General features: G+C 45.9%; 1 protein-coding gene across 1 annotated transcript in view; it reads left to right on the top strand.

Moving 5' to 3' along the window:
* LOC147693339 (transient receptor potential cation channel subfamily M member 2-like) overlaps positions 1-14,598 on the top strand; it is a 1,947,553-nt gene that overhangs the window by 162,115 nt on the left and 1,770,840 nt on the right. The window lies entirely within an intron of this gene.

Raw genomic sequence — 14,598 nt, 5'->3', positions numbered from 1 at the left:
TAAACACAGTGCAGCACATACAACATCACAAATAAAACAATTTATACCAATTACACAAAAATTATTAAAGGCAATCCCTGCTTACCTACTACCCCCCAGATACCGTCGTCTTATCGCCCAAGCCCAACCCATGAATTTGGCTACCCCCGTCACTAGCGAATCCTGGTTTGTTGTGCGTAGGATTCTTAAGGCCACTGCACTATCGCGTGTCCCCAAATTTTTACATACCGGCGAGAGCCATTTTCTCCTCGGGTTTGCATAGGCTGGACATGCGAAGAGAAAATGGCCTAGGCTCTCCTCGGCATTTTCGCAAGCAGGACATAGATTGTTAGTGGGTCTGTGCCAACCAGATGTTAATTTCTTAAGGGGGATAGATCCTGACCTTAACTGGAAGACAAGTTTCCTGTCCATCGGTACCGTAATGTTGGACCAGTAGTTTTCTAGGACGGGAAAGATTTTGGTCTCCAGAAAACGACCAGACATAGAATCTGTCCTGGTGTTATTTAGCATCTTGCCTCCCACCCATTCCCAATATTGCTCTTTGAGGGCTTCTTTGCTTGGGAAGATTTCTCCCTCGGGGTTATTCCAGAGATTCGAAAACCCCAGATTTACCAACATGGTTTTCAGGTGTTTTAACCATTTTATCTTATGGAAGATATCTTCCTTGATTATCCACAGAAAGCCCTCCGCGTACTGTCTTATTTCTGGAGTCGTCCAAAGACGTCTCCAGTAAAGAACTGGTCGCAGTCGAGCTCTGTCGACAATCGTTCGTCTGCCTAACTCCAGGAACAATGGGATTAGGGGGGTGCTCTGTGGAAGTCCAGTAATCCCTCGCATGAACTTGTTCTCGGAATTCTGGAGAGCCACCAGACTATTCCAAGCCCATAGTTCCGCGCCATATAGGGTGGCACCCAAAACCTTCGCATCATACACTGTCATTGCAGGTTTTATAGGTTTTGTTTTTGATTTACGGTGTTCCCCCCTTAGGGCACCTGAAAGCTGCTGGTGCTTCAGGACTACTTTGTTCACATGATGCGTCCAGCCAGTCCCCCCCGCGATCTGAACTCCCAGATACGTGAATTCATTAACTATGTCGAGCCTGCTGTTGTTTAGAGTTATTTTAGGATAGCTTCTACGTCCTGCAGAAAAGGCCATTAGTTTGGTTTTTCCAACGTTTACCTCTAGCCCGTGCTCCAGGCAAAAAGCATCAAAAATGCTCAATGCACGTTGCAGCCCCATGGGGGTCTTAGACAAAATAAGAGTATCGTCAGCGAACATCAGGATCGGAACCCTGGTGTCCGCTAACGATGGGGCATCTACACTAGCCCTCAACATTCTCTCGACTATCCCGTTAATGAATAACGAGAAAAGTAGAGGGGCCATGGAACAGCCTTGCCTAACACCCCTTTCCACAGGGAAGTCCGATGTTATCTCCCTACTACCTCCCCACTGGACTCTGGCAAAGTTGGATTCATGCAGTCGCATGATTAATGTTAGCAGTTCTGCAGGAATCCCCAGCTTTTGGAGAACCGACCATAGCTTGTACCGGGGGACTAGATCGAACGCCGCCCGCAGGTCGACAAAGGCGACGTACAGGCTGCCCCTACCCAGTTCGACGGTCTTCCACCGCAATATGGTGAAGCGGAAGACCTGGTCGATGGTACTAGTTGCTCGCCTGAGTCCCGCTTGGTATGGGGAAAGGGCGCTATTATCTTCTACCCAGTCCATTAGCTGGTTTGTTACCATTCTCCCGACTATTTTCTGCATGGTGGCTATTAGACTTATAGGCCTGTAATTAGCAGGCAATGAGCGATCGCCCTTCTTGTGGATGGGGATAATGGTTGCACCCTTCCAAATATCTGGAACCACTGCCCCCTTTGCCAAGGCATTTGCCACAAGGAGGGTATATCTCGCCCATCTAGTCACATCATGTTTGAAGATGTCAGGGGGGATGCCATCTGGGCCTGGCGCCCTCCCACATTTCGTGGAACAAATGGCGATTTCTGCTTCACTAAGGGAGAATAAATCTTCGGTTGCATAAACCAGTATTATATTGTCAGCAACCACGGATTTATTACTTTCTGCGTACTGTGGCCCAAAGTAATCGACCCAGGATTCCACTGGTACATTGTTGTCGGGTTTAGCTGGGCCCACACCACTACCCCACTTGATAATTTTCCAGAATAACATTGAGTCTTTATTATCAGAGGCTTCTTTTAATTGGGCCCAATGATCTTCGTCCCATTTCTTTTTAGCGCGATAGATGGCTGATTTATAGAGTTTTCTATTTTTTGCCACTGCGGCACGATCCCTGTTCCGTATTGCATGCCCCAAATCTAGACGTGCTACTCTACAGTGGTTATCAAACCACCTGCCCACTACCTTGGTTTTCTTCCCTTTACTTTTCCTAATGAAAAAACATGGTCTTAGGAGGGAGAATAACCTATTATGGATTTCAGTGATACCGTTGTCCCCTGGCACCACTGGGACTACTGCTTCAATTTCTGAAATTGCACGATCGACCTCATTAGTAATATATGTCAGAATGGCCTCATTTGCTAGTACCTTGGGCCATTTTAACCTTCGCTCGTCGTTACTTAAAAGAGGGGTTTCGTCGTGTGTCTCAGTAGGGTTTCCTAGACCTGTATTCCACCACTTATGTGACACACATAGGGGGTTGTGGTCACTTTCAACCCGGGGCCTAACAGCCATGTCAACTACCCCATTCCACAGTTGGAGACTACACAATATATAATCTATTCGGCTCCTATTAATACCATTATCAAAAGTGTAGCTGCCCTCCTTGTCACCGGGTGTCCTGCCGTTAAGAGCTCTTAGGCCATGTTCCAAGCAAATTCCATTTAGCAATACAATCTCCTTTGTCCATCGCTTCACGGGTTTTAAATTTAGAGATGGTACTCCCCAGAGATTATCCTCTTCGCTCTCCATAAAGTCATTTGTACAGTCCAAGGGTTCAAAGGTCCTGTTTAAATCCCCAACAATTATCTTTACATTTTCCCGGGAAGTGAGCTCCATAACATCAGACAACAACTCAATAGTGGATAGACTTGTTACTTTATCTCCTCTCACATAAACATTGTATAAGTCTATTGGTTGGCCTTTTACGAAGGAGAGTCTGAGAGCTTGTAGATCAATATTTCCCACGTCTAGGATTTTTATATCAATGTCCAAACCTTGTCTGACCCAGACAGTTAGGCCACCCTTGGGCCGCCCTCTTCCCCCTTTTGAGGCCGGTATACAGTAATTCAAGTACCCTAGGCAAAAGAGTGGATCACAAGCCCAGGTTTCTTGAAAGCAACAGATGTCAAAACCACTTATGAACTCCACCCAAAGTTGGGAATCCAACTTACTAGCCAACCCGGCGATATTCCAAGATAAAAGAGTACCGCTGGTCACATCTGTCCCGACCCGAGCTTTGGCAAGTGGAAATACATGGGCTGACATTGGGCTTTCCATTGGACTAGTCAGCCTATCTAAATCATCTGTTGGGTCCACAATTGAATCATCTGTTGCAGGATATAGGACATTTGTACTTAGTGTTCCCAGTCTTGAACCTCCTTCTCCAACCACACACCCAGCCTCGATGTTGTTCTCCATTAGATTTATGGAAATGGTATTACCACTAGCATCACGTGTCCCTTCCACTTCTTTTATGATTCCACCCATGCTATCATTACCAGTATGTCAATACCCCCAGCCCGACTCCTGCCATCCCACATAGGAATTACAATATGTATGTGGTATATGATTATAACCAACAGGGGGAGGTGGTAAAGAAGTAACTGGCCATGGTACAATGGGGGAAATTAAAGGCTCGTTGAGTAGACTTGTAGTTACACTTGAGGGTCGGGGGTAAAAGAAGGTAAGGTCCACAATACCAATTCCACCCTTATTTGTTCCCCATCCCTGCCTTGTTATCCATCCCACCACCCTAGGGTCTTGAAAGTTAACCACTATACAGTCACCCCCCAGGGTTTTTGGTGTATAACCCATCCAGTCAATTCTCCTAGCCCCTATTATTAGCCCATCAATATCACCCGGCAGAGGACGATTTTCCTTTAACCAGTGCATGGTCTTGTTTTTGAGCATCTGGAAATTTTCTCTCTGCCCTGGGGGTAAAGGTGGTACATTGATAAGCACTGCCACATAGGGGAAGGAGTCTGGGGTAAGATTTATTGGGGGTTTTCTATGAGGTGGCTTTGGCAAGGGCGGTGGGATAGATTTGGGAACTTGGGGAACAAGTTGGAGGGCAGGTTTCTGCACCTGTAATTTGTTATTTGCTTGGGACGATGTTAAAGATTTACCAGCCGACTGGTATACAATAGCCCCATTACCACCCCCCGGGATGTTTGGAGGTATACATGTATTGTTGGTTACGTTTACTGATGTTGGTACTTTACCCACTTGCTGACACAAAGTGACCACAGCGTCTGCAACTGCCGGTTGGTTTTGTGTCTGGGCTAATATGGGCTGTGAAGGATGTGTTGTAATCGACTGCGATGGTTCAGAACCCGCAGTCACTCTCTCAGCCCTATCTACAGTTTTTGCAGTGGCTTTGGGTGGAAGTTTGTTTTGTTTGGGAGGTAAAGGAGAGCCATTTCGGGGATTCCTACCCTTGTCCTGTACATGAGGGTTATTTACGACCTGGGGGTTTGGGTTTGTTTCCACCCTACTTACTTTAATCAGGGATTTTATAGAATAGAAATTGTCTAAAGTTGTCTGCTCAAAGTGGTTCAACCTATCTGTGAGCTTAGCAATTCTATCCTCAATGGGGGTAAGTAGCAGTTTAAACATTTTTTCCAATTCTGGAAGCCCATTTATAAAAGATACAACATTTTCATTACTCGGTACATTAGCAGCAGAACAAGAAATGTCCTCTTTGTCTTGATTATCCTGGGATACAGGAATAGTTGGTATTACACTTCCTGTACTTTGGACTTGTTCATTGACTGCCCTCCCGATGTTGACAGGTTTATGTAGCTTCCTGAATTTTTGTGGAGGTCTGACCATCTTTTTACAATTTTTTACGGAAGCTGGACGTTTCCTTTTGGATCCAGTTTTGGAATTGGTCAATGTAGCCTGAAGACCCAAATCAGAGTGCGGTGATGAGTGGGATATGCTACCACAGGAATTATTTGTATCTGCCACAACACTCTTATTTACTTTGTCACCCTGAGCCTCACGGTGTTCGTATGTAACTGGGAGGTTCACTGATGATAAAGGGGTTACCAAAGTGGGGTAGGCTACATTTGGAAACTTGTCTGTAGAGTTCTTAAGTATTTCGATGGATAACCTGCGCTCGGCACGCTTCTCAGCCAAAGTTAGTTCTTTGTCTATTGTCAATGAGCGATTAAAAAAGAATTTGTCAAGGGGACCAATGGCCAGCGGACCAGGCTCCGTAGAAAGAGGCATCACATTGCTGATTGCAGGGCTTGTATTAGCAGTCATTGCCATATTGATTACAAAATAATGCAAAAAAGTGTATGTCACTTACTGGGATAGATGCTAAGTGGCGCCAGTAAGAGGGGTGGCCCAGCCCGGCCTCCTTTGGCCCCGGACGGCCACAGACGGTCCCGCCCTTGTCCCGGGCTTCTCCCGGCACCCTCCCGCGTGCTCCCGTGCAGCGGGGTTGTAGTAGACTAATAAAGAGGAAAGGGTGGGGCAGGGGGCGTGGCGAACAGGGAGAGCGACCCAGGTGTTGAGGGTTGACCAGCACGCAGGGGCTCCTGGTAGTTGGAGTCCCTGCCGGTCCGCTCGCAGCCCTGTGCCTGCCTGACCTCACTTGCCCACTCCGGTGTCAGTTCCTGAAATACAGCGCCCCTGAAGCACACAGCTCCTCGCACCACGCGGCGAAGCGGGACCCGCGGAGCGGGTCCGGCGAGGTGCTGCTTCTGCTGAGAAGGGTCCAGGTAAAAGGAAGGCAACCACAGCAACGGTCAGAGTAGCAGAGAATCCCACGACGATCTTTCCAAAGGCTGTTTTTACCACTGCTGGGGCAGGGGGCGTGGCGAACAGGGAGAGCGACCCAGGTGTTGAGGGTTGACCAGCACGCAGGGGCTCCTGGTAGTTGGAGTCCCTGCCGGTCCGCTCGCAGCCCTGTGCCTGCCTGACCTCACTTGCCCACTCCGGTGTCAGTTCCTGAAATACAGCGCCCCTGAAGCACACAGCTCCTCGCACCACGCGGCGAAGCGGGACCCGCGGAGCGGGTCCGGCGAGGTGCTGCTTCTGCTGAGAAGGGTCCAGGTAAAAGGAAGGCAACCACAGCAACGGTCAGAGTAGCAGAGAATCCCACGACAATCTTTCCAAAGGCTGTTTTTACCACTGCTGGGGCAGGGGGCGTGGCGAACAGGGAGAGCGACCCAGGTGTTGAGGGTTGACCAGCACGCAGGGGCTCCTGGTAGTTGGAGTCCCTGCCGGTCCGCTCGCAGCCCTGTGCCTGCCTGACCTCACTTGCCCACTACGGTGTCAGTTCCTGAAATACAGCGCCCCTGAAGCACACAGCTCCTCGCACCACGCGGCGAAGCGGGACCCGCGGAGCGGGTCCGGCGAGGTGCTGCTTCTGCTGAGAAGGGTCCAGGTAAAAGGAAGGCAACCACAGCAACGGTCAGAGTAGCAGAGAATCCCACGACGATCTTTCCAAAGGCTGTTTTTACCACTGCTGGGGCAGGGGGCGTGGCGAACAGGGAGAGCGACCCAGGTGTTGAGGGTTGACCAGCACGCAGGGGCTCCTGGTAGTTGGAGTCCCTGCCGGTCCGCTCGCAGCCCTGTGCCTGCCTGACCTCACTTGCCCACTCCGGTGTCAGTTCCTGAAATACAGCGCCCCTGAAGCACACAGCTCCTCGCACCACGCGGCGAAGCGGGACCCGCGGAGCGGATCCGGCGAGGTGCTGCTTCTGCTGAGAAGGGTCCAGGTAAAAGGAAGGCAACCACAGCAACGGTCAGAGTAGCAGAGAATCCCCCAACGGTCAGAGTAGCAAAAATATCGAAGTCAAAATATCGGAATCCTATCCCTAACAAGGTAAGTACAAAAATATCGAAAAAATAATATCGTAGTACAAAAATATCGTAATTAAAAATATTGTTTTTTTAAATGTATTAATAATAATGTAAAAATAATTATAAAATACATATAATGTTACAAATATTAAATAAAAATATTAAAACATAATTAAAAAATTAAAACTAATACATATACATTTAAAATAAATTAAAATCTTAATAATTAAATGTAATTTTATATTTTTTTATTTTATTTAATTGATTTAATTTAAATTTATTTTATTTTTACCCTGTACGACTGTACCCCAAAAACACAAAACTGACCCTGAACCCTAAAAATACCCCTTTACCCAAAAACCCAAAACTGACCCTGAACCCAAAAAATATCTCTGTACCCCAAAAACCCCAAACTGACCCTAAACCCTAAAAATACCCCTTTACCCAAAAACTGAAAAGTGACCCTGACCCCTAAAAATACCCCTTTACCCAAAAACTGAAAACTGACCCTGAACCCTAAAAATACCCCTTTACCCATGAACTGAAAACTGACCCTGAACCCTAAAAATACCCCTTTACCCAAAAACTGAAAACTGACCCTGAACCCTAAAAATACCCCTTTACCCATGAACTGAAAACTGACCCTGAACCCTAAAAATACCCCTGTACCCATGAACTGAAAACTGACCCTGAACCCTAAAAATACCCCTTTACCCATGAACTGAAAACTGACCCTGAACCCTAAAAATACCCCTTTACCCATGAACTGAAAACTGACCCTGAACCCTAAAAATACCCCTTTACCCAAAAACTGAAAACTGACCCTGAACCCTAAAAATACCCCTTTACCCAATAACTGAAAACTGACCCTGAACCCTAAAAATACCCCTGTACCCATGAACTGAAAACTGACCCTGAACCTTAAAAATACCCCTGTACCCAAAATTAATTAATATTATTTAATTACCAATTAATTATTAATTAACAATAACAATAAAGTAAATATATTAGCACATTTGCTGTAATTAATTTAATTTAATAATTAATATTATTTTGCACAATTAATTAATTAAGAATAACAATAAATTATATATATAAAAAATCACTATAATTAATGTAATTAAATAATTAATGATAATTAATTACAAACTAATTAATAATTATAAATATGTTAAAAATTATAATAATTAATTAACTAATTAATAGAAATTAATTACCAATTAATTAACAATTAAAATATGTACAAACATATATCAATTAATTAATTATTATTAAATTACTTCCCACCCTATTCCCCTATAAACCCATAACCCGCTACAGAACATATTTATCAATTAATAAATTAATTAAAAATAATAATAAATTAATTCTCAATTAATTAATTAATAATTCCTACTAATAAATAATTAATTCAACATAATTAAATTACTTCCCACCCTATTCCCCTATAAACCCACAACCCGCTACAGTAGTAAAAGACAATATTTAATAAAATAACATTAAAAATAAATAATAAAACATAATAAATACAATATAATATACACTAAATTTATTTAAAAATTGATATTAGTAACATCAAAGTTATTAATTTCGATATTATTAACATCGATATTTACAACTTCGATATTACTGATATCATACCAATATCGATATTTAGACTATCGATATTACTTACCTTCGATATTTTTGTATTTCGATATTTAAACTTCGATATTTTTGCATGTCGATATTTAAAAATCGATATTTTGTCTGTGTACCCTTTGAAACATTTAAAACGTGGTGACCTAGGATCCAACAAGAAATCTTGAAAATCAATGTCACCAGAAAGGAGAGATAGATATTCCTTAACCCTCAGATAAGGTGGAATGCTGTAACCATTGCTAGTATAAATTTCCTATGCTATAGATGGCCACACTAACCACCTGTCCGAACCTGAAATTGGAGAGTTAAATGTACCATTCTATACCATACTATTGAGCTGTTCTTATGTAAAATTTGGAAAGTGTTGCCAATTTTCAAAACGTGCAAGAGAGGGAATGCTAGATGACTTAATTTCTTACATTTTAGCCAAACCAAAGCAGGTAGTTTGCTGCACTGTTTTGTTCAGACAGAACATTTGTCTAGTGATCAGACAAACTCTAAATAAAGTATCAATGCCCTGTACTTGCCAGTGTTGTGTTCCCCAAATTGATTTTAAATAAATGTTTTACTCTAATATTCATAGCCTTGTATGACCAACTGGGAATAAATGAGTCAGAATAAATCAATTTTGCATGTTTTAAGCATGTTTTTCTTTGCTGGGGAAGGGGTAATCTTAAAATACTAAGAAACCGGATCTTTTCAAATAGGTTTGTGAACTACCCACTGGTGTAATTAAACTGCACATGGAGTACTAACTATGTGTAAATAGTGGTGAGCCTAGGGATAAACATTTCACCATAAGTAGCATAATTTAAATACAAATCTTTAGTTTCAAATACTGCTTAAGATGCTACTTCAGAAACTCTTAACAGTCTTTACAAGTTCAAGTTCAAGTTCAAATAAACTTTATAAATAAAAGCCATAAAAGCACAGAAAAAGATTTATCGAAAAGCACCAAACTTCATTTTCACAAAAATATAGAAATTATTGTATATACATATTTTTGAAGAGGCCACAGAGGGATACACAAAGATAGGGGAGTAAAGAGTTTATACAAATGCTAAGGGAAAGGCATTAAAGCAGTGTTCCTCAATCTGTGAAACGCGCCACCCTGGGTGGGGGAGCAACACCATCCCAGGGGGGCCGCGCACTGCACTCCAATCTGACCTTTGTTCTGTGCCTCCGTGCAAGTCTTCTTGGAGGACTCCAGTATGTGGAAGGGGAGGGAGGAGAGATCAATGGGACACAAGGTGCCCGTTCTTTTGTATTGCTAACACTCCCAGGAGGGGGTTAATTCACAGAGCTGACAGCTTCAGCTGCAATGGGAAGCAAGGAGTCTCCTCTGCTGAAACCGAAAGCAAACAGACACACTTTTGGTTTTAACAGAGGAAACCCCTCGCCTCCCACGGCCGCTGAAGCTGTCAGCTCTTTGAATTAACCCCCTCCTGGGAGAGTTAGCTCTTCCCATAACGGAGACAAAGTTTCTGTTGTGCCGGCTCCGGCTGCTGTTGGGGGAGAGGCTGCCTGGATTAGCTTTGATGCATTCACTGTCTTGTGTGGGGGGTGGCTGTCAATCCTGAATGTGTTGCTTTGGTGTTTGATTCTTTGGCTCACTGTGCAATGGGGTGGATTATAATATCTACTGAATCTCCATCATATATTGACATTGAGGGGTGATTGTCTCCCCTTTCTCCCTTGTCACATTGTTGATGGATCGTTAAATTGCTATCCCCAAATTTCTGTGCCCTACTGCCACAACTTCTCAAGTGTGGTACAATATTGCTCCCTACTTGGACACCTGAACAACCTTCTTACTCTAACATTCGATACGCAGATACAGTTATGTTGAAAGGCTTTGGGGCCCTCCCATATCAGTCTGTTCTGGCTGGTGGAGAATTCACTACCAAGCCCATTGTAATTAGATGAGTCACATAAGTAGTATAGCAATTTAACAGGAATAGGGCTATGCTAAAAAAAATGTCCATAGGACATCTGGCTTGGCACTGCCCCTTTCTGCATTCTTTCTTGGGAATACTTCCCTTGTTCAAGTAGTAGCTGTACAAGTTGATGCATAACCTCTCAACTTAGGTGTTTTGAGCTGTGTAATAAGCAGTGACGGCTAGTGAACTTTTAAAGTAGTGAGGCGTACTGAATTTAGGTACACAGCTTAGGGAAGGGAATTCCCCACAACGCTCGTGCGTGCACCGGGGCCCAACGAAGGGGGCATGAGTAACTGCTCCAGATAATCCATAGTTTCCTAATCAGAGCAGAACCATCTCTGGAATACGTGAATCATTCACGTGATCCAGAGATGGTTCTGCTCTGATTAGGAAACTATGGATTATCTGAAGCAGTTACTCATGCCCCCTTTGTCGGGCCCTGGCCCCAAGGCCGGCTTCTATTACCTAAAAATATCACTGCAGTGCCCCAAGCGCCTATCACGGGCAGCATGACGGGAGGGGGTCATGGGGGGGAGTAGGGGTTCACAGGGAGGGTGTTGAATTTAATTTTGCCCGTGAAGACTGGATTACGAACCCATGAGCCACGTGGCTCAGGGACCAGGCACCAAATCAGCATCTGGACAGGCCCAGCCTGCCTTTAAGGCCCTGCGGCGACAGGGGCAGCTGGAGAGCCTGAGGCCGGGAACACCCGATCCCGCTCGTGCCGTCCTGGGACCAGTAGCACACTGCTGGTCTGGATGCGAGGCCCAAGTACGTGAAGGGCGCTGTGCTGCTCCGCCGGGGCAGCGTTGGGACCGGTGCCACCACCACCTACCACAGGGTTCGGCTGGAGGCCTGAGAGGGAACATCAGTAGCGGCCGGGGTGCTGGCCCTTCCCATCGGGACTTCACCGCACCTGACGCTGTTGTAAAACCGAGTCGGCAACTGGCTGTACTGTGGTAAAGACCGGCCTGCTGTATTATATATGGGCTACAAAGTGACCCACAGACTTCAATAAAGCCCCGGGGAATGGCACACAATGGACCTGGTAGGTGCTGCATGGGGCTATCGGAAGATGCCCTGCTTAGCCCCAGACCTCTTCGACACTATTAGTGTGCAATGCACGTTAGGCCGACCCTTTAATCTTATGTTTCAGCACAGTTTAAGTTAATTTAAATAAATTTAAAAAAGAAAAACTTACCTTGCCTCCGGGCCGGACTCCTGTGTTGCGCCTCCCGCTCTCTGAAAACAGAAAACAGTAACAGGCAGCCTCCCTCCTTTCCCTAAGCCAATCACAACGCTGCAATGGAAGCGTTGTGATTGGATAGGCGCCGTCCTTACAGGCGTCTTAGGGGAGGCTGTTTTTTTCATGCAGGCTGTGCTCCAGCCTACATGAAGAAAGTGGAGAGTGCTATGACTGGTTTGGCCGGCCCTGGGGCCGGCCAAACAGTCAGTGCCCATAACTTTGGGCTAGCCACTCCTCCCTGAACCGCCCACCTGCCCGCCCACAACCCGGAACTCAGGCATACCCTTCTGCTTTCTCGCAGTGCGAGAAGCAGAAACGTAAAATGGTATTTATACCATTTTACGTTTCTGCTTCTCGCACTTCGAGAGAGCAGTGGGGCAACGCCCCAATGCCCACGCTGTGGAACCGCCACTGGTAATAAGCCTCTGTCATTTCACCACACCCACTCACAAACCTGCAGTTTACTAAACACTCTTATTGTATTGAATGGTATTTGCTGAATATACCCGGAAAGTGCGCGTGGCGGTCGAGTCGAGAAATTTCTGTCAGGTGGTAGGGGGCCCAACATCTAAAAAAATTCAGCCGGGGGGTCTCAACCTACGAAAGTTTGAATACCTCTACATTAAAGTAAAGAAGAACAAAACATTCTTGGTGAAACACTGGGCAAATATACACATATTAAAATATATAAAAGCATTCCAATAAATAGAGATAAAAACCAAGTAAAACAGTTAAAAAGTAAAAATATCAGAGTGGCAATTCCTAGATTACACAAGGAATAGAAATAGTTTTGTCCTTATCAGGGACAGCAGCATAGGGAATTTAGTGACACTCTTTGTTATTTGCGGGGCTCTGGCTCTTAATAATAGCTCTACACATATGCCACATTGCGAGCAAATATCTTGAGGTTACAAAAACAAATAATGGACTGGTCTCATATTTTAGTAACCTGTAGACCTCTGTGTAATCTCTTATTCCTAGGTTTTTACATAGCCCGTTGTCATTGTCTAAATATAAACAGTCACGTGACCGGACCTCAATCCACACGGCTTTCCGCGTTTGATTCCGGAGACTCCGTTATTCTAAAGTACAGGCGTTTTGAGGAACCCAAACTGACCGTAAAATTGATTGCTGCCATTTTTCGGCGTGGTTACAACGCTGCCATTCCCAACGTGTTCACAGCGTTCTTCATCTATCGCTTTCTCTTCGTGGACCCTTCAACTCCTCGCCGGCCCCGCATCGCTGTTTGGCTTCAGAAGAACTTCGGGGGAATTTGTGCAGTATCCAAGGGCGCTGGTAAGACTTGCAGGGCTGCGAGCAGTGTGGTCAGGGACTCCATATCCCAGGAGTCCCTGATAGCCCGGCAGCAAACACCTGGGCCGCTCTCCCTGCAAGCCCCGCCCCTTCACCTACGGACCTAAAAGCCCTTGCTTCCACCGCCTCTCTGGGACCCTCTAACCGAATACCTGCTGTCCGTTTGTGGTTGCAGCTTTCTCTTCGTGGACCCTTCAACTCCTCGCCGGACCCGCTCCGCGGGTCCCGCATCGCTGTTTGGCCTCAGAAGAACTTCGGGGGAATTTGTGCAGTATCCAAGTGCGCTGGTAAGACTTGCAGGGCTGCGAGCAGTGTGGTCAGGGACTCCATATCCCAGGAGTCCCTGATAGCCCGGCAGCAAACACCTGGGCCGCTCTCCCTGCAAGCCCCGCCCCTTCACCTACGGACCTAAAAGCCCTTGCTTCCACCGCCTCTCTGGGACCCTCTAACCGAATACCTGCTGTCCGTTTGTGGTTGCAGCTTTCTCTTCGTGGACCCTTCAACTCCTCGACGGACCCGCTCCGCGGGTCCCGCATCGCTGTTTGGCCTCAGAAGAACTTCGGGGGAATTTGTGCAGTTTCCAAGGGCCCTGGTAAGGCTTGCAGGGCTGTGAGCAGTGTGGTCAGGGACTCCATATCCCAGGAGTCCCTGATAGCCCGGCAGCAAACACCTGGGCCGCTCTCCCTGCAAGCCCCGCCCCTTCACCAATTACACTTTCTATATACTAACTCTTGATCCACCGCTGCGCGGGAGCGCGCGGGAGCTTGCCGGGAGAAGCCCGGGACAAGGGCGGGACCGTCTGTGGCCGGCAGGGGCCGAAGGAGGCCGGGCTGGGCAATTCCCCTGATATTTGTCTACTGGCGCACTCCATAGTAAGTGATATCTAACTATTGTACTTTGCTGGCGCATAACAGTGCAATGTCTGCCTCCACAAGTAGTGTCAGTCCGCCAACTCCACCGGTTGTGACTGGCCCATTGGCAATTGGTCCACTGGATACATTTGTTTTCAATCGTTCATCTCTATCCATTGACAAAGAGATATCACTGGCTGAGAAGCGCGCTGAGCGCAGACTATCGATTGAACTACTTAAAAACATTACGGACAAGCACTCTACTCAAACATATCCCACCTTGGTAACACCATTATCCTCGGTAAATCTCCCAGTCATAAACGAGCAATTTGAGGTACCCATAAATGTTGCGGATAAAGACAATGCTACTGAACTGATCTTATCCAGTGGGAGTGATATTAACCCTACGCTGCTTCTTGGTCCAGGTGCCCAGGCTGTCTTGGTTCAACCCAAGCACGGATCTAAAAGGAAAAGAACTACTGTACCGAGAAAATGTAAATTTGTTGTGAAACCCCCACAAAAGCATAGGAAGTTACATAAAACTATGTGTACTAGAGAGGTTGCCATTGAAGCAAGTTGTAGCACAGAA

This window comes from Lissotriton vulgaris, chromosome 8, assembly GCF_964263255.1.
Source record: "Lissotriton vulgaris chromosome 8, aLisVul1.2, whole genome shotgun sequence".
Lineage (NCBI taxonomy): Eukaryota > Metazoa > Chordata > Amphibia > Caudata > Salamandridae > Lissotriton > Lissotriton vulgaris.
The sequence above is the reverse complement of the archived record's forward strand: the minus strand, read 5'-3'. Positions and strand labels throughout refer to the sequence as shown.